The sequence below is a fragment of the Empidonax traillii genome, unplaced genomic scaffold (assembly GCF_003031625.1).
Source record: "Empidonax traillii isolate 1590-97213 ecotype Southwest subspecies unplaced genomic scaffold, ASM303162v1 scaffold24:size2376012, whole genome shotgun sequence".
Classification (NCBI taxonomy): Eukaryota; Metazoa; Chordata; class Aves; order Passeriformes; family Tyrannidae; genus Empidonax; species Empidonax traillii.
In genome coordinates this window covers 167931-195871 of record NW_020955217.1, presented here as the reverse complement: position 1 = coordinate 195871, position 27941 = coordinate 167931, and the positions used below count along the sequence as shown (strand labels likewise).

At 40.7% G+C, this 27941-nt stretch overlaps 1 protein-coding gene across 5 annotated transcripts in view; it reads left to right on the top strand.

Annotated features, from left to right (window-relative positions):
* Positions 1 to 27941, top strand: part of HIVEP2 (human immunodeficiency virus type I enhancer binding protein 2) — a 138430-nt gene that overhangs the window by 12211 nt on the left and 98278 nt on the right. For 3 of the 5 annotated variants that reach the window (XM_027904377.1, XM_027904361.1, XM_027904368.1), the window contains exon 2: positions 22815 to 22920. The gene's annotated coding sequence lies outside the window, so the exon portion shown is untranslated. Of the gene's footprint in view, positions 1 to 21272; positions 22921 to 27941 lie in introns of those variants that run through there. The other 2 variants (XM_027904355.1, XM_027904399.1) reach the window with 1 other exon arrangement.

Genomic DNA, 27941 nt, shown 5'->3' with positions numbered 1-27941 from the left:
CCAGTTATTGGAGTAGTTCTTGAGTAATCTAATTGTTTGATAAGGATCCTTGCTGGTTTAAGTTGTTGGTTGTTGGAAACATTCCATTTCTAAATTTGTGCCTTACTGCATACCCTCAGGTATGTGTACAACACACTGTAATTGCACAGTTTATTATTTTATTAATGAGAGCTGTGATAATGTGTTGGCTCTTGAATTCCCTCCAGTCGAGGTATGGTCTCCTAATTGCCCAGGGATCTGCGATTTTGTCATTTGTTCTGGGGCTGGTGACAGAGAGCTAAAGCAAAGCCTTTCCAAGCATGGTTTACAAAACTCAGACCTTGCCCTAAAGCCTGTGTTTGGTGTGATAATGGAACCAAAGGCTGGAAAGGCCAGATACCTCTATAACACATACCTAATGAATAATAACAGAAGTGGCAGAAGTAAATTCTTACTATATAATCCTGAGTACCTGAGACTTTGCCAGCTGGAAGGAGAGGGCTGCACACCTTAATTGCCCTTCCTAACCATAACAGAGCACCCCTTAGTACTTCTTTGATCTGGGTCTCTCCTGCCTGCCTCTTTGCCTGAGTGGCTGGAAGACTCTGACTTCATTTGCTGTAAGGCACACAACAGTGAGCAAGCATCTGGCATGCAACAGCAGCTCCTAGTTTTCGTGTGCCTCAGGGGTAGCAGGCATGCTAGGCTGCCTGTTCCCATGTTCTGGAAACTGTTTCTGTATGCCAATACCAGATCTGCAGTACAAGAGGAGGGAGCAGCATCAGTAGAGGTGTGGTCTGTGGAGTAGTTGGGGAAATCCAATTTACTGTTTTTGTAACTCTGGAGACAAAACTTTCCCGTAAAAAGCCATGGCAAAACACCACATCCTCAGACAACTAGCACTTGCTCCGCAGTGCTGCCTGGCTTTCCTGGTATGCTGTAAACCTCTGACCCTGGATTTGCCAGATCTGGGGAGCTCTCTGAGGACGTTGTGGCAGCCTGGGTTACCCCAGCCCAGGACGGTGGGGTGGTAAGTTCCCACTGAGCATATTACAGGCTGTCTCCTTACTATGGTGGTTGGTACAGTTTTCTTCAGCTCCTGAAACTGCTCATTATGGAACTTGGCTCTTCTACAAGGGCTTTTCATAGCTATAGCCCCTGTGGCTTGATGCAGCATGCTTTTCTGGAGGAACAGATGGTATATTACGTAGAAAGTTGCTGTATTTTTGTATCACTGGTTTGTATTTATTTATTTTGCTGTTCATCTTAATTTTTTTTTTTTTAAGGTGGACATACAGGGTAAGTGCAGAACTTGGAATCAGTATTATATTTGCATTTGATATATTCAACAGATTTTCCTAATTTGGACTGAAATTAGTCAAAATACTATAAGGGGAGAAAAGCATTTTCCACTTGAAAGTAAGAAGATCTTTAAAAGAAAAGTTAATATCTTCTTAAACAAGCTTTGTACTCACTGGAATAGAGTTTAGTTTTTAAGTCAGTAGATATGTTTTCTGTATCTAATATTTGGGTTTTTTTAATTGATATCATCTGGTCAATTTGAGGGAAAATGCTATTCCCATAAGAAAAATATTTATTCTAAATATTATTGTTGCCTAGAATCTTGTTGAATTCATGAGATGTAGAAGCAGTAAAGTTGATTTAATATTTTTTTAACATATTGAAAGTGCTTTCTTTTTGTTTCCATGAAAACAATTTAAATTAGTATTTTAACAATTGGTTTTGGTTTCTTGAAGTTAGGTTACCCATTGTTGAAAATTTCAGGTTCCTAAACACGGGTTTCAAATCTGCTTTATCTTTATTAGGCATTTGAAATAAAAAATAAATACTTTAGCAAACCTTTTCCCCCACTTAGCTTCCAGGACTTAATGTGTTTTGTCCAAAGAATTTCTGTAAGTCATTACTTATAAAAGGTAGTTACAATCACAGGGATTTTTTACCAGTTGGCCAAATCACTTTTATGTATTAACTTTTATTTTTTATGTGAATATATATCATATACACACATGGGTATGTATAACTTAATATTTATACACTAACGTATACATGAGTGTATGTATGTAAATGTGTATCCACACACCACAGACACATATACACTCACACACTATATCTCTGTGAACACTCACACACATCTTCACTTCAGGGGATCATCCCATTTGAAATTTAATATTTTCATACTAAACTGATCCTTACTACATAATGGGAACTTTCATCTTGGGAATGTAGCATTTTCCCAGTAGCTTCTGAATGGGACGCTGCACGTCCCCTGTGCCTGAAGACCTCCGAAGTACACGGGGGAGACACCAGAACTGGTGGCAGAGTTCTCCTGGGCCAGGAGAGCGTGATACGAGGCAGCTAAGTGCAGCAGATGAGAAGACAAAATGATGAGGAATACTTCAGGAATTTCTAATTGCCGCTGCTTCAGTGGTGGTTGGATCGTGCCCTTCAGTGTGGGCAGTCTCTCATGTGGCATCTTGCGTACTGCTGTACTTGGACTGGACACCCAGGTCATAGTGAAAAACAAGCCCCCCACTTCTGCTTTTTGCCACACGTATTTTGAAGATAAATAATTACCTGCTGTCAGGTGTTTTGCAGCTTGGACTTTGTCATCTTTGCCTTGTTTTCCTCATAAAATGGTGCAGGATATTTTAATTATCTGCTTATAGGGTTGTTTGAGAGAATTCCCTTGGTGGTGAGACAGTTCAACAAAAAAAATCTCAAGGTAATGGCTTTTCCACTTGCACTTCTCAAATATGCCTTCAAATGGAAGTGAAATAATTATAAAAACCTTGTACATAGTTTAAATTCTGAAGTGATACAATGTAGTGGCTTTGTTCTAAGTATTGGACAGATGGATTATAAAGCGTAAGAGTGTAAGAGAGTTTCTGGAAACCTGTAAAGGTGCTAGATATTTTGTAGGTAGCCAACTTTGTTTCAGAGTTGTTTTCCATATGTATCTGTACTTACCATAACCAACTTCTATTTTCGAGTGGAAAGGCACATGTTTTCATCAGTGTACCAAGGGCACTGGCAGTGACACCAGGACACAGTTTGCATCTGTCTCTTTGCGTTAAGTTTCAAACTTTAAATAAATAAAATCAATGCAACAGATGCATTTTTTTTTTTAATAGTAGGGTTGTATTTGGATGAAAAGTATATTGCAGAGATCATATTGCACTTTCTCACCTCACACCATGGTGGAGATGGCTTACTACCATTCATCAACTACTGGAACAGTAAGATGTAATTACATGAAAATTAACTCTCAGGATGTGGATAGGTGTGTGAATACACTGCTGTTCCTTTTTACATTCTGTGTTCTTTAGCAGACATTGTATTGCAATGGGCAGCCATATATGTGTGAAAGATGCCTATTTCAGTTTGGTGTGCCAGCCTGTCCACGTGCTGCTGCTGTGACATGCGGCAGTTGTCCCAGTATGGTCAAAAGAGCGAACTGTTGGTGCATTTCCCTCATTCTTGGATGTGGGTCTAAAAACAGTTGAATAAGTTTATTCTGAGTGAGTGTGGTACTAAAGGGTCAGATTTCAGAAAATCAGATGTCTCTCTTATGTGTTGTTTAGAATGCTGCACACAGGGGAAGCTTTCTTACAGTACTTTTGAGGATTTTTGTCCCCTTTTTCCTTCCCTCACAAGGACGTCGGTACTTAACACCCACTGCTTTGTATGATATGGGCTGGATTCTGTTCTAGCACTCACATTTTTTAAGGGCCTGATTCTGATCACTTTACTCTGATTGAACTAATCCAAACTCTTTGCTACAGTTAATGTTTGTGTAGTGCAAATCATTACCAACACCAAAGACTAATTTGTCTGCCTATTTTTTTAATATTGAAAAAAATCCTGATGATTAGTGCCAGATTGACAGCCTTCAGGATTAACTCTACAAGCTAGTGTCAGAATAAGAAGTAGCGGTTTTTTCGTGCTAACTGGGTAGCTAATCCTAAAGATACACAATCTTTGAAAAAACTATCTCTAGGGGGAGGTGTAGGAGACAACCAAACCAGTTCATAACCTTGTAGAAGAATGTTTTTTGAAAGTATATCCAAAATGTTTAGTTTATAAATAATTAAAATGCTATCTTTGACCTTCTTCTAGTAAAATGAGCAGTTTTGGTTAGCCAGTGACACTGTGTATGTTCTCGTGAAAGATGCAATATATTATGACTCCAAGACACAGCCTGGTGATTCCCTAGTTTCAGCTCTAATACCTTGAAAATTACTAGGGCTGAAAGACTGGCTTCAGTTCCCGGTGTGACCACAGGGTGGTTATTGCAGAAATACAGCAAAAATACTCTCTTTAGCTAGTGATGATATTATGAGAAGAGAATTTGGAAGTGCATTTTCCAAACTACTTGTAACCTTTTTCACTGAAGTTTGTTAAGTACCTCTATTTGAAAATCAACTTTTATCAAGTGGAGCACTGCTAAGCAGTCTGCCCCATTCAGTGTACAGAGCAAAAGTCTAGTGTCCTGCACCAGAGGTCATTGCTAGGACATGCTTATTGTGGAATGACTGTGTTTATCACTGTATTTTGACATGTTGTTGAGACACTATTAAAAATGGGTCTACAGTGTGTCTCAAGAGTGAGACATACTATAAGCCTGTGCATCCCTCTACCTCAGGAGAGGATCAGCTATAAACAGAGCACTTCCTACTTGTGGTTGTTCACACTTGAAAGCTTCCAATGGTGAGTGGAGACTCTGAAAGGGAGTCTTAAAGATGTTTCCCATTTAAAAGTCTTTCTAATGTCTATCTTAAGAAGGTAGTAAGGGTGGGTAGGACTGCAATTCTGATTCTCCCTATGCTTGCCAGGTGTACTAATGAGTTACTTAAGTTTAGATGGATAGCCTGGGAGACAATCAGTTAGGAAATGTTGAGCATCCACATGTCACTACCCAACTCCTGTGTTTTTGCCTCTTTCCTTAAGCTGGGCCCTTACCTGCTTTAGAAAGACAAGGATAAATTGAAAAGAAGCATCTGCACTTGCTCTGCTGGCTTGTCAGCCATATCTGATAAAGGAATCCTGAAGCTTTACACACTGGTTGTACCCCAGATGCTTTCACAAAACATGTTTTACGCCATGGGATCCAAAACTATGCAAGGCTTGATTTCCAGATGCTTGCAGAAGTATGGGCTACAGTGAAAGGTTAGTGCATTTTGATATCATAGTAATATTTTATTCTACTTCTGTATTGCAGTAATATTCTTACACAAGCTGTACAAGAAAAACAAGAGCAGCACGGCTCCTGGGCAAATATTGTTTCTAGTCACATACGATACTTTGCAGCTGAGCCTGGTAACACACGGCTTAGCTGTTTTGCTATGCAAGTGCAGAGACCACTGTTAGCAATAAAGCCACTGCTGGTTTCTCCTCTAAAACCTCCCTCCTTGCGGTGCATTGGAAATGACTGAACTTTGGCCCTCAATCTGCTGACACCCTGAGGGAGCGTAAGTGTAATGACGTCTTTGCTTGTTTCAGCTGCACAACAGGAAACGCTCGTGGCCTCCCCTTCTTCCTGCTCTGAGAAAGTGCTGCTGCCTTTTTTTTTTTTTTTTTTTTTTTTCCCCCTTCCCTTCCCCTGCAGTCAAGTGGGCTGAGACCTAGTTTCAGGTCTGGGCTCGGCAGCCAGCCGGTGCTTGCACAGGGCCCCCACTGCTGCTGTCTCCTCCCTGGGGCAGCCAGTCGCCTCCCTATTGCTCTGCTGTGGTGGTGATGCCAGAAATACAAGCTTTGTAAGTGACTGGGAAGAGAATACAGTTATGTGGCACTGACTTGCTCCACGTAGCATGTCACTGGACATATCTGAGCTGCAAAGACCAGGATGGTCAGGTGATGATTTGCCTTGGGGAGACCGTATCACTTCTGTAATGTAAAGGACACACTGCCAGGTGGGCATTGAGGGATCCTGGAATATGATCCCAATTGTGCTGAATAATGCTGAATATACAGGGCCTGAACAAATTTCTTTGTCTTGCTGGAATACAGGGACTTGCTTCTTGCAGAGCCTTGACAGGAAGCCTGTTTAACCCTCTCCAGCTGCTGCTTTTACAATTTGTAACCAAAACAGGGATATAAGCAAAAATGGTTATTTGCAAAATGCAAGCATTTTGCAGCTAACTCAGGGAGGAGGATTTTGTCTCAGCACAGTCAGCCAGAACTTTAAAGCAATACAGCATTCTTATGAGTGAAAGTAACTGATTCAATATTCAACTGTTATTTTGTAATGACTGGGGAGGGATGGGTCACTTTTAAAAAATAAAATGTGTATGCACTGGGGAGTTTGCATATTGTGGCATGAGAAGAGCCACTGAGTAGTCTGGAGTCTATTGTACCCTGAATTTGAAAGATTTATTTAACTGCGAATGTAAACAGTGCCGGTGCAGTTGCTTATTCATTTGTTTAATGTTGCATAGGCATATTATTTAAGGAGCAGCTATTGTCTGGTTCTGTAATAAGCAACTTCTGGATTTGCCTCATTAATCTATCATACTACCTAGCTGCATAACTGTTGTTTTTAACAAGCTGGAGTTATGTAACATGAATCATGCCTGGCGAGATGCTTGCAAGCAGAAGAAAGCAAGATAGGCAAAGAAATAATGGCACTCAAGTTTTGCAGAATAGGCTTGAAATGACTGGGTTTTGAGATGAAATGTTGTGTGTTGATAGTCTCAGCTGTACAGACGTGGTCCAGCTATTTGTTATGAGGATGTGTCTTGGGATGGGAATGTTTAACTGACAGATGAGTGAATTTGCTCAGGCATGAGCAGTTCTTGAGGGTTTTGTATATATGCGTGCCAAATCCCCCCCACCCCAACCTCCTACTCTTGTTTTTCCATGGAAAAGCGTTGTAGAATAATAAGTGGGAAAAGTCCCTTAAATGGGGTGATTTCATGTGTAAAAGAAAATAACTTGATGAGCTGTGATTGCCCCTATAAATGGTTATATAAATCTTTTAACTATGTCCTTATAGTGTCATTAGGCATGTGTGCAACACAACAGTCCTCTGTCTCGAGATTTTACAACTAGTTTATGGAAAAGGGAGGCAAATGATTATACAAATGCTTTAGAATGAAAGCAATTGATTTTAAGTTAATTTTTCCCTTAATAATATTTCCTTGATAATTTTCTCTGCTGTTACTTAGGTTTGATCTTCAAAGTCATGCTGAGTTGTTAAGCCTTGGATGGCTTTGTGCTTTAGTGGCATGGATACAAATATTAAGTAATAATGCCGGGAAATAAAGGTGCAAAAATAACAGGTCTCTTGGTAAGGAGTAGGAGTAATGTCTTTTTCAGAAAGGAGTGGTTTAATGCTCCTGAATTCCCCTTCAAACTGTCCTTCTTCTTCTCATCTTGACCAAATAATTTTTTCCCTTTGTTTTATGTATAAAATGAAATAGCTGTTAACTGTGACATAGGGTTGTTAATTTCTGTGTTTTGAGATTTTATTGTCATTAATAATGAATGGTCAAAATTTAGTGTTGATATTAATGGTCTCCTACACTACCCTATGTGTATATGAACACAGAGGCTGATTGTGCATTGGTAGGGACAAGAGCTGAGATGTTACAGTGACAAACAGTTGCATCTGTGAGCTGCTGCTGTAGCACCACTGCTGGTAACGTCAGCACAGAGAGGAGGAGATGAACAAGCACAGACGGAAACATGTATTTTCTCACACAGGAGGCCATTCAGGTCATGGCCAAGGGATGTCAGAAAGGCACTATAAGGAAGTAGACCATGCTGCTCTTGTTACACCCGGACTTTCCAAACAAATGCGGGATTTCTCTTGGATTGTCAGTGCAATATTCTTCAGAAGAAACTTGCTTTTTTAATGCAAATTTGCAATAAATTTCAGTCTTCAGGAGAATTTTCATTTATTGTACTGAATTGACTTAGTTTTGTGTAGACACGTTACTGTTACAGCAGCAGAAGCTTAGAACTGGGAATCTAAATAGTGGCACATAAGGACACCAAGACCTTGTAGGTGGAGGAAGACTTTTTCCTGAGCCTGCATGATGATAACCAAATTAGAGTTCATAAAATGCTTTCTCTTTGTATCAACTCCAGTACGTTTTGCCTTTGACTCTATAGTGGGTCCTGTCTGACTAATAGCTATGTTCCTTTCTGCAACTCCATGAGTTTCTTAATGCAGATGAACACTATGTGTGGGCATCATGTAAAATTGTTGAAATTTTGCTAGTGGCATGAGTGCACTTTTCTGATGCGGTTTGTGTGTCCTTTACTTGAGTTTCCCTTACTCTTTTGGATGAGAAGTCCTCGTGGCTTTGTTAAGAGCTAAGACTTGTAAAACCAGGAGGGTCAGAGGGAGCATGATGGGACGCATGGGAGTTTTCACCCCACATTTCGGTGGAGTCGATGAGATGAGTGTAGCTGCAAAGAGCGTGGTTGTGGCCACTTGCTGCCTTGCCCTGTCAGGTGAGAGAGCCTGTGCCTGCTGGCCTTTGCTGGGGGGTGACCAAGGGTGGGCTGAGGGTTGCCTGGGGTTGAGCTGAGGGATGAGCTGAGAAGTGAGCTGGGGCTTTGCAGGCATGGGACAGTGCCGTGGCAGACGAGCATAGCTGGGATCAGTGCCCATGAGAAGCAAGGTTTGTTTACCGTCTGCCGTGGGAGGTGTGGGCTGGCCTTGATTCGGGTGCAATTTCTGTTTAAATCAGTGTGAGTGAGGAGAGTAGGGTAAGCATGTGGCTGCTGGATGAAAGTAACTCACCATGAGTGATACACAGGCAAGGAGGGGCATGTTTTTCTGTGTATGAGTGGACAGTGGCTTGCTCAGGAGTAAACTCTCACATCTTGAGGTCTTTGAATAGATCTTCAAAGGTTACTGGTCCATGTCATAAGACTCTGCAGAGAGGGATTTCTTGCCCTGCAGGTTGCTGTACACAGTTCCATCTTCCTTACTTTTGTTAAAAGCCTGGGTATCTTGTCCATTCAAACCCTTAAGTGTTGTCAGGTTATCAAGTTGTTCCCATATTGTGGCAAGGCTTGAGACCATTTTTGCCTGTTAAGAAAGGTGAAATTTAATTTACGCTAATTGTTTAACCAAATGAGATGCTCAGCATGAAAATGACTAGGTGCAAATTAAGATGAAATAAGCAAAGGAAAAAAATATGCTATGCATTACATTTTTTGTTATAAGCATTCTATTATGTCCATCTTCAAGAAGACTTTTTTTAGCAGATTGAAACATTTAAAAAAACTCCAGCAAAACCCAAACAGATTTACAGTAAGACTGATAAAAATAAAGAATAGATTAAGATGGGAGAGTTTTAATAAAATCTTCTCATTATTGCAGGCTTATTATCTCCTAAGTCTGATTTTACTGTGTGTGTTGTTATGGTGTCTGGAGCCATGCAACAACCTCCCTTTTTCCAAGTAGTGTTGCTGAAACTTTTTTTTTTTTTTTTTTTTTTTTCCTGGCCTCCCTAGAGCTGTTTAGTGTGTGAAATTGGCCACTAGGTAATACTGAAATTTGTATAATGCGTAACTTGACCTGTGTGGTCTTAGCTGTTTGTCACGGGAATGGATTCAAGAGCATTTGCCTGGCTCCTGTGACTGTACTTGTTGCAGTCCTGCTACCCCTCAGCCAGTCCCATGTGAACATGCCACTGCTTGGGGAGAGACAGATCACAATTCATGATGGCTCTGCTGTTGGTGGGGGATGAGAAGCAAAAGCTTTTATTCAGCTGTAGACAAGGCTAGCCATGGGATTGTGTTGATTGCATCATCAGTCCTACCAAGGGGAGTTCAACCCTGTAGTGGTGTTGCCAATGGAATGGGAAAGAGACATGTTGCATGTTTCTTTGGAAGCACCAATACAATACTCTTCTCTGTTGTAGGGAACTGGTTTCACCATAGAAAAACATGTATACTGTCTTTCTTTATCTCAGCTGGCCCTGACTTTGAACCTTCCCAAACTTTGGAGATATTTTTATCAAGGTTTACTTTGTGAATGGAATTGTTATTTCTAAGAGCATCACGACAGATTTGGTTTATCTGCATGGAGAATTCTTGCTTGTGCAGTTGCTTTCCACAATGCAGTGCCTTTATATTAAAATCCTTTCTGTTGTGTCTGTGCCAGTTCAATTCCTTCTGCAACAAGTCCATTTTGCTGGCTTACTGCATGCAGTAAGTTGCCTGGTTGCGTTAGTGAGAAAGAAAGTTTTTCATTTCCGCTGACATGTCATTCATGTAGATTCAAAATGGTGATGACAATTTTCTATAACCATTTTGTAAAGATACTCTGAAAACTAGAATAACACTCACTGCTTCAATGTATTTTTTATTCCATCTGTAAAACTGCTTTTAATGCATGTGTTTGCACTTGGAATTAAAACGTTTTGTATCAGAACTAGAAATGACAGTGTTATATGCATGGGAATACACCTTTGAGTTTATGGTGGCATGTTTTACTGTCTGTGTTGTGTGACCACACAAGCTCAGCAGTACACAGCTGACTTGATGTATTTACTGTAATTCTCCACCCAAGGAAGTATGGTCTAATGACTAGCAGGCTAGGCAGGGACTCAGTACCCATAGGATCAATTCCTGATTCTGCTACAAAGTTCATGAGTTTGGGGCCAGATCCATAACACCTTACACTGATTTTTATGAGAATTATATGCAAAAATATGACTGAGGCTTAACAATATCATTATTCTCTTTATGTCATTTCTAGCTCCTTATTTTACAGAGGTGTCATGTAGACAGATGCTGTATTCTGCTATTGATCCATAGGGAACCAATAGGGTGTTTGTGCTAAAACTGACTGCAGGATTTGAACCTTGATTTTTTTTTTTTTGTTTTTGTTTTGTCTGTTTTTAAATGACCATTCTCTGAGCAACTGATATTTGCATGATTTACTGTGAGCACCTCTGCTTGTAGTATTTATGCTATTAAACATAGAAGTCATCACAAAAGTCAGGCTACATGTGGTTTTGAAGTCCAGTTTTGTCTTCTTTACTTTAAAGGGAAAATAGCCTAAGATGCAGTCAGCAGATAAGGCATGAGAGAAGAGCAGCATGCATAGACCCAGATCCTGATGTTTAAATACTGTGTTTAGAAAAATGTTATTTGTCATTGCTACACGCACAGAGCTCACAGTCTTTCACAATCATACTCTGGTAGCTTAGGTGACGCTGTGAGACCGCGGTGCCTCACTGTTCCCAGCTACCTGGGTGACAGTGGTCAGGCTTGGACCTCACCAGTGAGAGAAGGCAGACCAAGAACAGCCTTGTCTTCTCTCCCCTGTGGGTTTTTACCCCTCATGGCTTTGCTAGTTTAAGACTTAAGCAGGAAGAATTTCAGTAATTAAACTGATTGAACTTAAGCTTTTGATACTGCTTGTCATGTTTTCCTCTGTGTTGACAATGATGTTTCTGGTGCGCTTGGGAGGTTGTCCTGCATGTTCACAGTCCTGTTGCTTGTCTTGTCCTTTGCTGCTTGGATGCCTCCTGCGTGCAGCTGAGGCCTGTCTTGGCCCGTTGGGTGAGCACATCACTTAGCAAATGAAGAAAATGCTGTGGCAGGGGGAAACGTAACATACGGGCCCAGTGAAAAATGAAGCCCATTAATAACTGCCAGATGAATCTGGTAGTTCATTAGCAAACCCTCTAAGTGAAACTTTGATTTCAGGCAGATTCCTAAGTCATACTGAAATCACTGGGTCCTACACATGCTCCTGAAGTTAGAGTATATGCTTATATACTTTGTAAATAGAAACGACTTATTGAGGTGGAGCCAGTGTGGAGAATTTTGGGACTTCTGCTGTTCTGCTTACAGTATTTTGCAGGAGAATTTAAGGGTGTAGAATGACACCAACTGGATCCACAGAACAATCTGCTCCTGTTCCCGTGAACTCCAAATTATTTTCCTTCTCACATGCAAAGTTGTATCAGGAGCTGCATTTAAAAACCCATCTGTTGTCCATATTATATCAATAGGAAGAAAAATTTTAGACTTCTGAAATGTTCTGGTTATGTGTTCCATCCTGCTGTCATCTGTCTTTCAACTACAAGCCACTTCGGGTAGTTGCACTTAGAGCTACTCAAATCTTTTCCCTCCCAACAACAGATGAAATTCTGAGCTACCTAAACTGCAAAAATGGAAGAAGGATGCTAGAAACTGGTAATGGAAAGAAATGACTGCTTTCAAAATATGATATATATTTTTTATTTTGATTATGTAATTTTTTTTTTCTTATCAAGTATGGGAATAAGTAATAAATTACTTCAAAAGTTGTTTCATCATATTTTTATTACACAGTTTATTTAAAGTATCATCAACATCTAGATGTATTTTGACACAAATAAGTATAACAAAATATAGCCTTTTTTAAAAATTTTTTTTTCAGCAAAATAAGATTATCGTTCCAGTGCTGCTGGTTATAATTTACCTGCTGTTGATCTGACTTTCCTGTGTTTCAGTGGCAGTAGAACAAATGTATTTATTGGCAGACACACTGCTTTTCCACAGGACAGTGAGGTTCACTGATGATATTTATTTTAGTATTGTTGTTACATTTTGCTAAAACAGCCAATTGTGACAGAACTAGAGAGATGATATTGTATCATTTCATGTTTGGAAGTTTGTCTTTGCACTTGTAATGAGTACTCAGAGCGGTGTGTGTATGTGTATTTACATATGTTACAGCTTCGAGGCATTTCTCCCACCATTTTCAAAGCAGTATCTTCTCATTGAGGGCTTCAGGATTTTTCAAATGCTGCACTGCATCCTTCTTGGAAAACTCCATGGGAAATACTCAGGTGATGGAAGCTTTGTAGCCTTTTCCCAGTGAGATACAGATCACAAACACAAACTCCATCTCATGATAGCTGGATAGCTGGGCCATAGACCTTTGTTCATGAGAAACTTAGCGCTGACACCTGTCTTTATTCCTCCTCAATCCCCTGTAAGTCTTCATACGCTCTACTGGAGCGGCATCTGTAAGCGGTGACCAGTCTTGTTCAGTATGAAGAACAGAAAAGCTTCTACCACATGTGGTTATCTGCTAAACAACTCTAAACTCTTCTCTACCTAAACCCTAGGCTTTTATCTTGGTCTCTTTTCAGCAAAATAGCATTTCCAAAGATTGACTTGAATCTTTAAACCATCCCCTTGGAAACTGAAGGTCCCTGGAGTGGAAGCGTTTGTCAGGTGCCATTCCTTAACAGATCATTTTGTGGCCCAAAAGGATCCCATCAGTGGCTGTTCACAGATTCCCAATCTTAAAGATACCTTTTTCTGAGATTAGGTAATGGAGTTGAATCATTCAGAGGAAAGACCTGATAAGGCAGGTTTCTCCCCATATAGACATATTTTGAGGGAAAGATTTGGGCAAGGGATAATCCCACAGAGAACAACTGACAAATTTCAGAATTCAGCAAGGGAATAACTGGCTCCTGAATTTAAATACTTAGATCAGAGGGCAACACTGGTTTCCTCTGTTTGTCAGGACATTAAATAAAAGTAGCACAGTTTTAGACAAGAAGGTGGTAAGACCTGTGTTGCGATGCTGCTGTAATATGGGAAGAAAGTCCCAGCATAAAGAAGCACTGCTGTAAATAGTGGATGAAAAGGACTTAAGGCAGACCACTAGAAGGAAGCTGCAATTAATATTACCATGGAGTTCTGGTACAGTTGGTAGTATATCGTCCAATATTTACCTGATACTTTCAAAGAAGCCTAAAGATGTCACAGATCTTCCTGTTGCCCAATTTGAATCTTGAAAATTTGTGAGCAAAGGACTGTAAAACAGGAAGCATTTTCATAACTCTTTCTGGGTGATACATATTTCTCTAACTGTATGTGCTGTTTATTGATTTGTCCCCTGAATGTAAAGGCAATAAAGTTAGGAAGTGTGCACAAGTTGCCATTTTTAAATGTATGAGTACTGGGTATAGGGTGCATAGGGAAGTAATTGATGTCTGCAGTAGTGAATTTTTGTGGCAATTATACGAGGCTTGGAAGAGACTACTTGGGAATGCCCATCGTGGAGGGACAGGGAAGCAGGCAGGGGGCTGTGGGGAGGGCTGGGCACTCAGTCTGAAGTAGCCACCTGCCAGGCAGCAAAGCTGAGCTCCAGAAAGAGCTCTCGCAGAGACACCACCCACTTGGTGCTTCTGTACATCTTGACTTATGGCACTGACACTCAAATTCAGGTCAGAGATGTAAGAATGGCAGGACAGAAGGTCGTCAAGGCATTGCTGTGAGGCAGTGCTGTGTGTGTGTATTTGACAACCTTCCCCTGGTTTCTGCTTCAGTACTGCACCCACCAGATGCACTAAGAAAACACCTCCGATTTTTCAGTATGCATCAGAAGTCACGAACCTCAGCTTCCTGTTAGTGCTTCTCTTTTGAATGCAGTCCCTGGCTGTGTTTGAGCTGCTGTGTAGAAGGACGCAAAGGTCTGGCACTTGAACTAACAGCCAGGTCACAAAGCCTAGGTGACATCCACGCTGCTCAGGCAGCCCTCCTGGCAGCAGGCTTATCTTGTGAGTTGGTAGTTTGAGTGGTTCAAAAACATGCAGAAGGAAAGTTATCAAGCAGTGTGCTCCAGTGCTCAGACTTGCTTCCTATCCCACTTTTATTTAGCCATATGGGTGCACCTGTAGTTATGAACTTCAGCATTTTACATGGTTTTGCATCTTGGTACATCTGTTTTATCTGCAGATTCTGTGCTCTCTTATGATTCAACATGGAAGGCTTGTCCCTTAATGTGAATGCTGACTGTCTTTCTCTTGTCTGAGCAGAAGTTGGAATAGGAAGGAACTTCTGACAACTGAGTAATTTTGAGACCGCTACCTCTTTTGAATGTCTTGAGAGAAATTATTAAAGGAAGACAGACGGACAGAAGTGTGACATTACACACAATGTGTGATTGAAGAGGTTTTTTTTTTTTTGTGTAGGAAACAAGGTTACAAAACAGATCTTGGGAGAAAGGCAGAATTAATTCCCCTGGGAATACTTTCCAGATAGGAAGCTATGTGAAAATGGTTAAATGTTGGAATTTTTTTATGTTAGTGATTTTTTTATTACCAATATTATTATTTTCCATGTGGTAACATCTAAAGCCTTCTGTGAAAATGTAGGCTTCCTTGTCTTTACATCTTCGGACACACTGAATTTAAAATGTAAGTATCTGAGAGATGAAGAGAGGGAAAAAATGTTATCACAGGGATCAAAGACAGAGACAGATTGTGAGATGCCCTCCATGGTCAGATATGAAATCTGTGGCAGCTAAGAACTCAGTCTGTTTCTCCAGTCCTATGAGTTGGTAGCACTCCCAGCACGATACATCACTTAGCATCACAGAGGTCAGTCCTGCAATGCTATGTGTGCCTTTAGCTCCATGTTAAACCTCCAGCAAACCGTTTTCCACTGAAGCTTTTGACATATTTAGTTTATTACATGTATCTTTGTATTGCAATTCAGACCTAAATTTGTTTAAGTTTTAAGTTTAAAGGTTCCAGCTGACATAAAACGCATTGATTTGGGGAAAGATTTATGGAATAATGTCAGATGCCACTATTTTAAAGAATGTTATTGACTTGCAAAAGTGAATTTCTTGTTTCTTTGTTTAGTAACGTATTCAGAGCACTTGAAAGGAAGTTTTGGAATAAGGAGATTTCTACCCTGGAGGGGGGTAGTATCCTGTGCTTTCGTTAGGTCATATCAGGCCATTGTTTTGCTTTTCTTATCATAAAGATCTCATGTCTCTAATCGTGCTCAGCTGTGGACTTGACTTTCCTGGAAGAGAGTGAAATAATTAAGAAATAATACTACAAAATCATATGTCCTCTGTTTGTAGCTGTGTTTGTTTAGTTGAAGGTAGTTCTGATCTGTAGTTATGTATTTTAATAGGTGGTATAGATACATACCAGTAATAAGTGGTATTTTATATCTGCGGTTCTCATTACAGCTGAAAAAAAAAAGGATTATTCTGTATGAAAAAACATTGACTGAGAGATTCATGGTCACCTGCCAAATAGCCAGTAAAGCTGGGGTCTCTTGATCCCTGCTGGTTTTCACCCCTAAATGCCAGCTGAGGTTCTCAGCAGCTTTGTCTCTACTAGTTGATTACACGATGGCAGGGCATGGGAAAGGGCATGTTTAATTTATTGCTGTAGATGCAGCCGGTGGGTAGGACAGTTAGGTACACGGGGTGGTTTATCAGCAGAAGTCATTAAAGTAGGGTGATTAATGTGGTGCCAGAGAAGGGCATGCAGTGCGTTGTGCTTGCACTTAAAATCTGTGAACTGTTACACAAGGTCACGCAGACTCAGTACAGTCCTGGTGAGAGGAGCTGCAGGAGGAAGAAGGGCACTGCCAGGCAAATTGAGAGCTTATATTGCTGTGCAGTTTTGTCACGTGATGGAGGAACACCTCCTTAATGACTTGCTAATGGGATGGACAGAGCCTTTCTGTCTTGCCTGGCAAATCTGGCTTGGTTCTGGTGTGACAGAGCTGAGATATTAGCATGAGTGATGTGAACAATAGCTTTCCTGGTAACAGTCTGGGATGTATGTGGCTGCTCTGCAAATAAGCAGAATTTCTAGTACTAACAGTGAGATGCCTTTCCCTGGAACTAAATTTATAGGTGTATAGACAGAGGCATGAGAAGGCAAGGCTTGTTAACTTTCATATGTATGGGACTCTTGCTTTGAAATGTGTTATTCCACTTCCTCCAAGTGTTCCTGGGGGAAACAATTTGGATTTACTATGCATTTTACCATTGATTTTTTAGTTGTCACTGTCTGCTTCTAGATTTTGGTCATAGTTTGTGTTTACTTTCATTCTCTGTCAAACACTGCCTCTCTGCTTGCAGGCTATACTGTGATGTGTAGGTTGTACTCCACGAAGAGAAGGCAGCAGAAGCCTTGGTAGGTGTTAGTAGCAGAGCAGGGGTGCTGTGGGTGAGCCCATAAAACACATGATAGATGTGCAGCAGTTGACAGATGTGGCAGCCTGCCTGATTAGCACAGAAACTGCCTCCTGCACAGACCTCGTTTTTCCAACCAAGGACCAACATGCTTTCTAATAAACAAAAATAAATAAATTGCACCTAAGGTATTGTAGTCTTTCCAGTGGACAGCTCTGACTGAGAGAAAATGGAGAAAGAGGTCCTGGCAGACATTGTACTCTGAGGCTTTCTTCTTCACATAAGTGGCAACAACAGAAAGAGATGAAGCTGCACAGCCATATGAATAAATGTGCAGAGTCTGAAACTTGCGCTTCTGGCTCGTCTATCACATACCATCCTTTTTTAGCGTGAGATGAAATGTCCAGCTCCAAATTTCAGCTGCCCTCAGCAGATGTGCCATTACCTTCTGTCTCAGTGCACGGCCGTAATCTCACCCTGAAAAATAAGATTTTACCTTCCACTTACCCTTCTGGAGATAGCTTGTCAGAGCAACATGGTACCACAAACTTATCCTGCTTAATGTCAGCTAATTAAATTCATTTTTGAATATAGTACTAAGCCAATTTAATTCTGTCTTTCAGAGCCTGCAGAGACAGTTGTGGCTCTCAGATGGGTTTCTGTCTCTGATTAGTGATCAAATCTCTTTGTGCTTTTCTAGACTGACTCTCCGTCTGTCTTCTTCTGCATGTCTCTCACCTATACTTGGGGTGTTAGGGAATGGGGTGTTTTTTCCTGTGCTTTTATATCCCCAGCATCTACTGTCACATTTGACAACATTTTCTGTTTAATGACTTTTGTTTCATTACTGTCGCTGGAATAGAAATTGAAATTACTGTGAAATTCTCCTGGTGTTAGATCTTGATTTCAAAGATTGTTTTTCAAAAGCATTGATCTTTGGAGGGAATGGGTATTGAAGTGACCTTCTAACGCTGAGCTCATATACCAGCCTCTGGATGATCATCCACATCACAGTCCAAGTCACAGTCCAAGTGCAACAGCCTTCAGTAATGTTTACTGCCTGTCACTCTCAATATATTTTGTGATCACAAACATTCATGAAAATAAGGGCCAGAATTAAAAAAAAACCCCAACAACAAAACAGAGATTAGTCAAAAAAAAGAGTAAGGTCAAAGCAAGTTATAGAGTGACAAAGAACAATATACGTGATTAATTAAGTAGTGCTGGTGGAATCTATCATTCCAGGGACAGTCTAACAGAATTTTTTAATTTGAAATGCTCTCTGCGCAGGTTGTCAAAGAAAGTAAAAGAATAAACAGTTCATCTGGAAATTTTCATGTTTTATTTTCTGTGCAGCTCTGGCATGTCCCTCACTCCCTTTGTGCAGCTTTGTGCCAGGGAGTGCCTTCAATTTCCTGTTTCTAAATTCCCCAGTGCTTTGGATGGCAGATTGTTGTGCATCGCCGTGGAACCTCCTGCTGCAGTTTACCCCCTGTTTGCAGCTGCATTTTTCTTCTCTCACTCTCTTCCTGCTTGCCCTCCCACTTGTTGGTGACTTATTTGTGTTTGAACCTTACAAATGCAGAACCAATTGTTGTTATCAGCAGTGTAATTCGCGGTTACTGAGAAACTGTTGCTCATGTTCCTTCCAGAGTATAGCTGGAGTATAGGGAGACATGGTTTGAGAAGAAGCTTGCATCAGGGTCGTGTACCATGCTTGTTCTGTATGGAGAGAAGGGCTTCAGTCTGCATGGGTGTCAGTCATATATTTTACAGGCAGTTAATTCTTCCATCCATTTTTTGTATTGCATAGTAAAATATGCAAGTGCAGTTGTGTTTGTAATGTAGCTTCTTTCTGACGCCAGAGAACTAAATACCAACTTTCTTACCTTTACTGAAATAACGCTAAATTTGTAAAGCAGAAAAATAGGTGCCAGGAAAGTCATACTTGGGACTTAAATTTATTGATGGCTATTAACAGGTATACTTTTTTGAAATTAGAATAGAAGCTAGAGCCTTTCATAAAATTCATAATCAAATATATTCTATTGTATGTATTTGGGGAGTTTTTGAGGCATAATACCTTCCGACCTGATTTTAGTAAACGACTCAATGCTTGTATATAATCAGTCTAAGCATTTTGTTTAGCTACTTGTCCATTTCATAAGTCCTTGTTAATTTTTCAAATAAGCAAATAGTATATATTGAAAGTGGAGAAAGAATTGCTAAAACTCTGAGAAGTCCCAGAGCACAGCAGTGCTTTTATAGGGACTTTCTAAATACCTGTGTTTGGTAGGCCTCTGTAGCTCTGTTGGTGTGACTATGCTGTGTGCATTGATATAAATATTTATAATACAAAAGATTGCATATTTGCTTCTTCATTGCTGTACTTTTTTGTAAGGAAAGGGTGAGAGAGTAACTTATCTGTAGTTTAGTGTGTATAAATGCAGTTTTAGGATTGTCTTAGGACTTGACTTACTTTTAAGAAGTGATGGCACACATATGTAGAACTGTTGGGAACAAAAATTTAATCTCAGCTTCCATTAATTTTTCTCACTGTGCCTAATACTGTATTTCCTTAAAACATTGCTTTTGAAAATAAAGGTCTTAATTGATAGTGCTGGAGATTACCACTGTCTAGCTATAATGAATGGTTTGGGTAGGAACTGTGTGTATTTTCTTACCATTCTCTCTGTAGAGACTACATTGATATGTACGTTTAGTTCTCAGTCTTTCTCCCACTAAGATGCTTCCATTATTTCCATAATTTCCAGAATCACATCTTTAAATACCTCCCATATAATTTTCATTTTCAGATTTCATAATGGTTCCATGCTTCTGCTTCACCTAGAAAGACTTTGCCTTTGCTTTGAAGAGGTGCTTCTAGGACTTGTAATTTTTGTGCATATTTCTGGGACTTTGGTGTTTGTTTCTCACCAAAGATAAGGCACTAGGAAGTCTCTGCCAGAAAGATCTTGAAATTTGTCAGGGTCGGGTGGTGAGTAATTACATCAACTCTTATCAGTTGCTCCTTAGTGCCTCCTGCTCCACCAGAAGTGGTTTGTTTTGAGCAGTTTTGGCTTTCTACTATATGGTCTCTGAGATCTCTCCATCTCAGTTGTGAGCAGAGAGGCAGTAAAGCTCTGAAATGGGGCATGACTTGTGACCTTGAAAACTAGACCATGGCTTTGACCTGCCCAAGGAAGAGGGTAAACACTCAGTGAAGCAATCTGAGCAAAAGGGAGAATTACGAACTAATTTCCTACAGGACACTGAACAGCAAGAAGCCAATAGTAGCTGGTGACAGCTACCGACATAAAATAGGTTTGAAGTGATTCACTAGAGATGAAAGACTGTGTTTCACTTGGTTCCATGTGTTGCTGTATATTTCTGTTCATGATGTATCTCCTTGGTGGTCATTCTTTTCAGTTCATGTGGTGATTTAGGACTTTAAAATAAAAGTATTATGACAGTATTAGTTTTCCAACAGTACTGTTAACAGGCAGCAAGGAAAAAAGAAGGAAAAATGTTTAAATAAATTATTCACTGAAAAGTTCTGGTAGTTTGCAAGGTTTAGGTGCAAATGATTGCAAATGACTAGGTGCAGTCATTAGCAATAGATTAATAAAATCACTCCAAATAAATCTACAAGAGAAAAAGAATGTGTTGCACGTCTTACTGGATTTTTCTGTTGAAGACAGTTGGCCATATTTATCCTTCTGTGGAGAGGATGCTACAAATGATTTCCCTGGGAAGGAAGTTTCTTTTTAAGCCTTTAGTGGGTTGAGAAAAAATTGCTTTTATAGGTAAAAAAGAGTTATTAGGAAACAAAATTTACACAGTTCAATAGAACAGGTCTACCTGGCACGGTCCTCAGCTCATCCTGTGGTGCAGCCCTGCCATCCTTCCTTTGCTCCATCTTCGCTATGTCAACCAACACTGGATTCACATACGTCAGACCTCCATGAGTTTCCCGGTGACCATCTGTTGCTTGAGCAGTCAGAGGTAGCTGTCAGTGAAAGAGAAGGAGCTCCTGCTGGGGTTAGAGGATGGAGGCGAGTGAATGACTGAGACAGTGCCTCATCCTCAGCCAGCCTATTCCAACAGGGAGGGACGGGGCTCTTCCCAATAAAGGGGAGTGCAGATGAAATCCTGTCAATGGAGTATGACAGAGCCTTGTGCCTTCTGCCAGCCAGAGCTGCCTCTGGGCACTGCTAGCAGTCACTACTCCATTGTCTTCCTCAGTGCTGCTCACACTCCACACTTCCTCACTGTGGCTCAGCAGCTCACCTCAGTGTCCGGCGTTTAAGTATAGGTGTCCTGAAACGTATGTGTGCTACCCTATTCTGACTGTGCTTGTCTACTTGTATTCATACTGTTTCAGAGCAGGCAAACATTAGATATTACATTTTAGCATCATACCTATGGGCAGTGCACCCTTCACTGATAATTTGTTGTTGTTGTTTTGAACCGTGGAGTATGTTCTTTGTTACTTAGTCTTACATGGTTTTACATTTGTTATTGAAGATGAAACAGATTATAGGAGACACTGACTTGCTTAGGTGGCAGCAAATGAAGATGTGCATGGTGCTAGTGAACTGCAGGGTGTTGTGGCTGGTTAGTGAAGCATAATAAAGGCAGGAGCCAAGCCTCTTTGCAGGTATAAAGAATCAAAGAAGCATTAGAGTAATTTAAAAAATTTAAACTGTTGCTAAAATCTGAAACCATAATTTCTTGGAAATTCTTTGTTATTTACTAGACTTTCCTTTTGAAAACCTCTTATCATAGGATGAGGTGCAGCTTGTAGAACAGCAGGAAGGTCAGCTTCTGACTGGGGAGGCTTGACTGAAAAAGAAAAGGCCCCATCTTTCTCTCTTACAAGACTTCTTATCTCTGTGGGTGTGTCTGTACTTGCATGTGTCAGTATATTTCTGAGTATTCTGTAAGTCATTTTCAAAATCAAGAGAACCAAATTAATCTGCCTTTTGTATCAATAACTGTTTTTTTATGACTTCATCTACATCGTCATGCTTCACAGCGTGAGTCAATACAATTAACAAGCAAGAGCATCTTAATTCTTATTTCAAACACTTATTTATGGGGATGCACAGTCCAAACGAATTTTCTTTATATAATGCTGTAGAGTTTTAGGTTGCCTGAACCTACATTTATTTCAATGAGTTGTGATTTTGCCTATAGTTTTCCTAAGGAAAAACTTTTTCAGCTCCTAAACTGGAAGGTTTGTTCATTTGCTGCAGTGTGTCTTGTCATTGGAGACAATGCTGCTAGCACAAACTCATTTTCCATAACTGTATTGATTACCTACCATAATATTTGAAAACAAACTCACTCAGCAAGTGATTTGAAATTATCAGATGATTATAAATAAGGTGATTGTAGTCACTGCTTTCTTAAGACCCCTTGATTTCAAGGGAATAGTTCACAAGAGAGCTCTAGTGTTGCGTCTTCTTCCAAACCAGTGATTTTCAATGTTAAGGGGAAAAAAAAAAAAAAAAAGGAAAGGTAAAGCCAAAGTGGCAATGCACTGGTGAAAGGAATTAAATGCTTTCCAAGGACTTGACAAATGGGAAATCTGAAATTCTGTATCTGTCAACCAGACAGTAACAGCTTCTGCTTTAACATTGAAAACTGGTTTTCATTGCTTTGATATCATGCCTGAAATCTGGTCTGGAACAGTTGGCCAAAGTAGTTTGGTTACAGCAGGGCACTTTTGCTTGCCATTGTGAATGGCAAAATGTGTTCTGTGAGCCTGGAAAGAGCACAGACCCTGTTAATGCACAGGAGGAATATGTGAAAATGCCCAAATGTATTAGCAGAGTCTGATGTAAATCACTGAGTATGATAAACTTACTATCTGGATTTGTTGTCTTTTCAGGTGGGACCCTCTTCTGATATGTGATCTACCGTGAGCTACTCTGAATCGTACGATGACAATGTTATCACTGCCACATCTCTGGGAACCAGTTGTTCATAAGTATACGGTATGTGAACGTCTGCATCTTACATTAACCATGGCTTGTTGGAACAACACAGAAACAATAACATGAAGGTGCTAAAAGTCATTGAAGTAAATGTTAAGCCACATGTATAATCAGTTACACTGAGCTGTTCCAGCAGATGTTTATCTGTTAGGCCTGGTCTGTACACAGAAGAGTGAACTGTTTCAACATGTATTTGTTTACAGATATTGGTAGAAACATTCTACCGATGTTTCCTTTGGATGAAGTTATACTGGTACAGTGATGATACGTAGATCTAGAGATGATTATTCTCTGCCTCAAGCAGAAGGGGGTGGTAGCAGTAGCGTGAATGGTTCTGTACTTTAACTATTTTGCTGCACTTGCAGCAGTACTATTTTTGCATTTAGTAAAGATCTTTAATTGCTTTCCTCCTTCATTCCATTTTCAGTTTATGGTCAGTCTAAATTAGATTAATTTCACACACCAGTGAATCCCTAAAGAGTGTAAATTAACTCAATTTTACCAAACTCAGCCAGATGATGGCAGTTATTCCCTTGATATTTATCTTTATGTCACCCATCATATTTGACCAAGATTTCAATAGGAATTAAATCCATATATTGAACCTTTTTTCCTCACCCTGTTTTAGGAAATAGAGACTGAGATCCACATCTGACTAAGTGAGGCTGTTCAGTTTATGGCCAAAAATCTGAAGTCACTGATAACTGGCATGTTTTTCTTTTCTACTGTTGTGATTTGAAAATTGTTGACACACACAGGTCCTGCAAAACCATAGCAAAATGTTACTATGAGAGTGGGTACGTCGTTGTTTTATGTTCTGAAGCAATTCATAGCACACCACATAGCCATTAGCATGGAGCATGTTCATCTGATTTATGGCCCCAATGCAACTCCCACTGAAGCTGGTGGAAAAAACGTTTCTTCATGCTGATTGGGAGTTGGATTGCGCTCCATGTAACACCTGAGACTTCTGTTACAGTAATGTTCCCTGCATGGATTTCTTTTTATCGATTAGCCATTTCTTAGAGATTAAGTATTAAAGATACAAGCGTAAAACAGAATTACAAGGAAATAGATAGGCAAACTAACCAGAAGAGGGCTCAATTATTGAAATACTTGTCTAGTTTCCAAAGTTAAAAAGTGATGAGAGGAGATGACTGTTTACTCCAAAAGTATTATATCTGGGTATAACGCACTGTATTTTTAGATGCAATTTTGAAGACAATGTCAAAAATATGGATGATCTGCTGCTACAGCAGTGATGTGAGAGAGAGAAAGCAAGATAAAAGTCTTACAGGGAGCAGGAGGAGAAAGATCATGCTTCACTGATCAATGTAGTGTGCTTCGGGAGAGCAGTTCACAACTTGGGTAACCTGTGTGCTGGATGGTAAAGGTTTCCAAATCTGGCTGGACAGTTTGAAGAGGAGTTCCCAGAGGCAACATTGAAGTGAGAGAGCTTTGCATGTGCTTATGCTAACAGGGGTTCTAGCACACCTTTGTAGCCACCCTCAGTAATCTGTGCTGGCCAAATACCATTAACATGACCCTTTGCAGACCTTTTGTATTTGTACAGATGTCTCCTCTGCCATCCATATCTAAGCACCTTTTTAGGAGTGATATAGGATTAAGAATCTCTCTTGCTCGTGTTTCTTCTGAGTTGATTAATTTTTAAAGATTCAGAATTATCTTTTGGTACATGTTTTTGTAAAGAAGTTATTTTGGGGGGTATGTGAATATTGTAAAGGAAAATGGCTTTGAAGAAGATGAGTTTCATGTCCTGCAGGGGCAAATGTCTGGAAGGGACCCAGCAGATCAGCTGGTCTGCTTTCTTGCCATCACAGGTATGAAAAGCATGAATGCATCTTGATTGACATTTTCACTTTTCTGGTGGAATGTGGCTTTTTGCCTGTGAAGGGAACCTCTCAGAGAGCTGAGGGCAGGTATTGGGGAGAGGCAGCTGTCAGAGTGGTGACCGCTTGCAGATCTCCATGTTCCCTAGGCACAAAGAACAAGCAGCCGTCTCACAGCTGTGCTCTTAATAAGCTGTAGGGCAAGGGATGCTGTGTCTCGCACCTTGTGAAGTTTCTGATACAGGGTAATAACCTTCAAGGATTTGCCATCTACCCAAATCAAAATGAAATTTCCTTTGACCAGTGAACACAGCAGTGAGAAGGAAGTGAAGGTTTTCATGTTTGTGTTTCCTTTTGGGTGTTACTTTGGTTTTCCTCTCTTGCCGTGTCTCATATAGCATTGCAAACATTTCAGGAAACTAATCTGCAGGAGCACAGCTCGTAAAAGATCGACCTGCCAGAGGACGGGGCTCTGCTTATTACAGAAAAGCTTCTGAGACAGTGACAACTGAAAAGATTACACACTTCCACAGGAAATTAAATTTGATGTAATATAGTGAAAGAATGACAAAATGGAAAGGGTGTATCTAACCTATTTGTGATTATTAAGCGGTAGAAAAATGAAAACTTGAGATCCAATAAAGTGCATGTAATTTAGATATGGATACAAAATTCCCAATAGGTTTTTGAAGATTTGGCCCTCTGCTTTGCTTTGCCTTTTCTCAGTGTTATTATTTCAATGTGAAACATCATTAATGTCTTAGAATCATAGAATGGCTTGGGGTAGAAGGGACCTTTAGAGACCATCTAGTTCCAACCTCCCTGCCATGGGCAGGGACACTTTCCACTCAACCAGGTTGCTCAGAGCACCATCCAACCTGGCCTTGAACATTTCCAGTGATGGGGCATCCACAGCTGCTCTGGGCAACCTGTTCTAGTGTTTTGTAAAATTATGTTAAGTTCTGGGCACGTGAGATTACAAGGCATTTAAATCAGGTTTCAGAGCAGTCCCGTGGTATCCAATTAGATTTCATTCTTCAGCAGAAGACTGGGAATAAGAGGCAAGAGCTTCCTTCTGTGCTCTGTCCTTTTCCCATGTTGATGTGCAGTGCTGACAGAGGGAGAAGCTTTTCTTCCCTCTCTGCCCATGTCCCTTGCTGAGCCGCAGTGTGGTGCTCCATGGTGTGTGAAAGTCCCAGCCCTGTCCCAGCTGCTGACCGGAGGCTGATGTTGCAGTTGTGCTAGCGACCCACTGGGGACTGTTCAGGTGACATACTTAGTTGGTACCAAAGTCTTTTCTGTTCACCCAAGGCATAGGGCAGGTGATGTGTTTCCTCTTCCTCTCTTGCCTGGCCAGATGCTTCACAGAAAAACAAAGGTTTTCTTTCAAAGGAGACGGTAATAACTTGCAACACTTTAATAATTTTTTCTATGAGATCTGGTTACCTGCAGTTGGAAAGAATAAGGAGGACCCTGGCAGATTTAACTTTATTAACCATCATAAATCCTTTCCTTTTTGACTCTAATAAGTCCCTGGAGTCCTTTTAATGCCCTTGACATTGCACTGGCCTTTCATCACAGCACAATATGCATTTTCCTGTAACTAGCAAACTGATGGTGAGAGCCTTTTGTAAACCTGAGGTACTGGACGCAGCAATGGGAACGTGTGACTGTCAGACGCTTGCTGACGATGAAAGGAGAGGGAACTTATGCTGCCAGCACAGTTCTTCCCTCAGCGGAGGGCAGGAGAGGGAACCTGAAAGCACAGGCACTCACACAGCCTCATGTGCACCCGTTAATACCTGGGAACAGGGGACCTGCCACTTTGCTCTGGCCCAGATAGACAGACAGCAGTGCTTTTGTGTCTTATGCTGGCAAGTAGGGGGGTGCCAGAGGCCAAACCCATCTCAGAAAGCCCCTCTATGAGCAGCCCCCGACCCACATCCCCAGGGCAGTCAGTGGCTGGATCTTGCCAGTGACCAGCATGCTGGCCCAGCCACCAGCAACTGGGGGCCAGGAGTGGCACAGGATGGAGGCACTGGGTGAATGGGTCTTTTCTCTGCTGGGGACAACGCTAAAAGGAAGGAGTGTTACCAGGTGGTCGAGGGGCAGGCACAAAAGCAACAAATGCTGCCTTCATAAAATCACTACCTGGGTTATTGCCTCTCTGTCCAGCCTGCTCACAAAATCCTCCGGAAACCAAAAGGGGAATTCCCTGGTCGGTAGTCTGTCTGTCTCTCTGCTGTCCAGGAATTCATGGGAAGGAGAAGGCATCCCAAGAATCTGCTCCAGTGTGCAGGGACAGTAAATTCCCTCTTCTTTTTTCATATACACAAGTCAGCAAGTTTCTTCAGCAAATGCTTTAATTTTAAGCTTAATACTATGCAAATATTTAACTTGGGACAAAAGTTGGCTTCAGACCATGGACTAGCTTCCAGCTGTTTCTGCAGGTACAGATCCAATGTTTACATACATGGATGGGTATTTGTTAGCTTATTTATTTATTTACCGTGGTAATCTTTTTATAATGAACTTGGATATTTGTGTACCCAGATTTTGCTTTGAGTATAAAAATCTGTGTATTTGCAATTCGTGTACAGGCATTTTCAGAAGCTTTGGCAAAAGGCTCAGATCTGCTGAAGATAGTCACTGAAGGCTGAATCTTTAGGATGACACAGAATTGTACTGACTATTTTTTTTCTCTAACTGAAGTGCCCAAAGCTGTGCTCAGCACTGATAGCCCACCAGCCTAGGCTATGAAAAAACAGGTGTTGAAAGATTTGGTGCCTGCTGCAGGAGCTTTACACTGTAATTTGTCCAGACAAATGAGTAGAAAAGAATATTCAGAAAGAGTGTCAAGAGCTTTAGCAATAAATATGTTAACTAGGTTTCAAAAAATCTGCTTAAGTGCTACCTTGAAATATAATACTTTTCTGTATCCATATATATTTCATATCCATATGCTTTCTGCAGCCCTCAGCTGCTGCATGCCTGCAAACAGCCTCTTATTAATAAGGGGAAGACCGTAGTCTTGTGGACCTTCTATAATGTGCTCAGATGGGAGCTATTGACTCCATGAAAACAAGAATAGTTATGTCAAATGTGTTTCCTTTGCGTGTGGTGAGATAGAAAACGCAAACTCTGTGTGAAGATGAGCAGGCAAGAAAGACA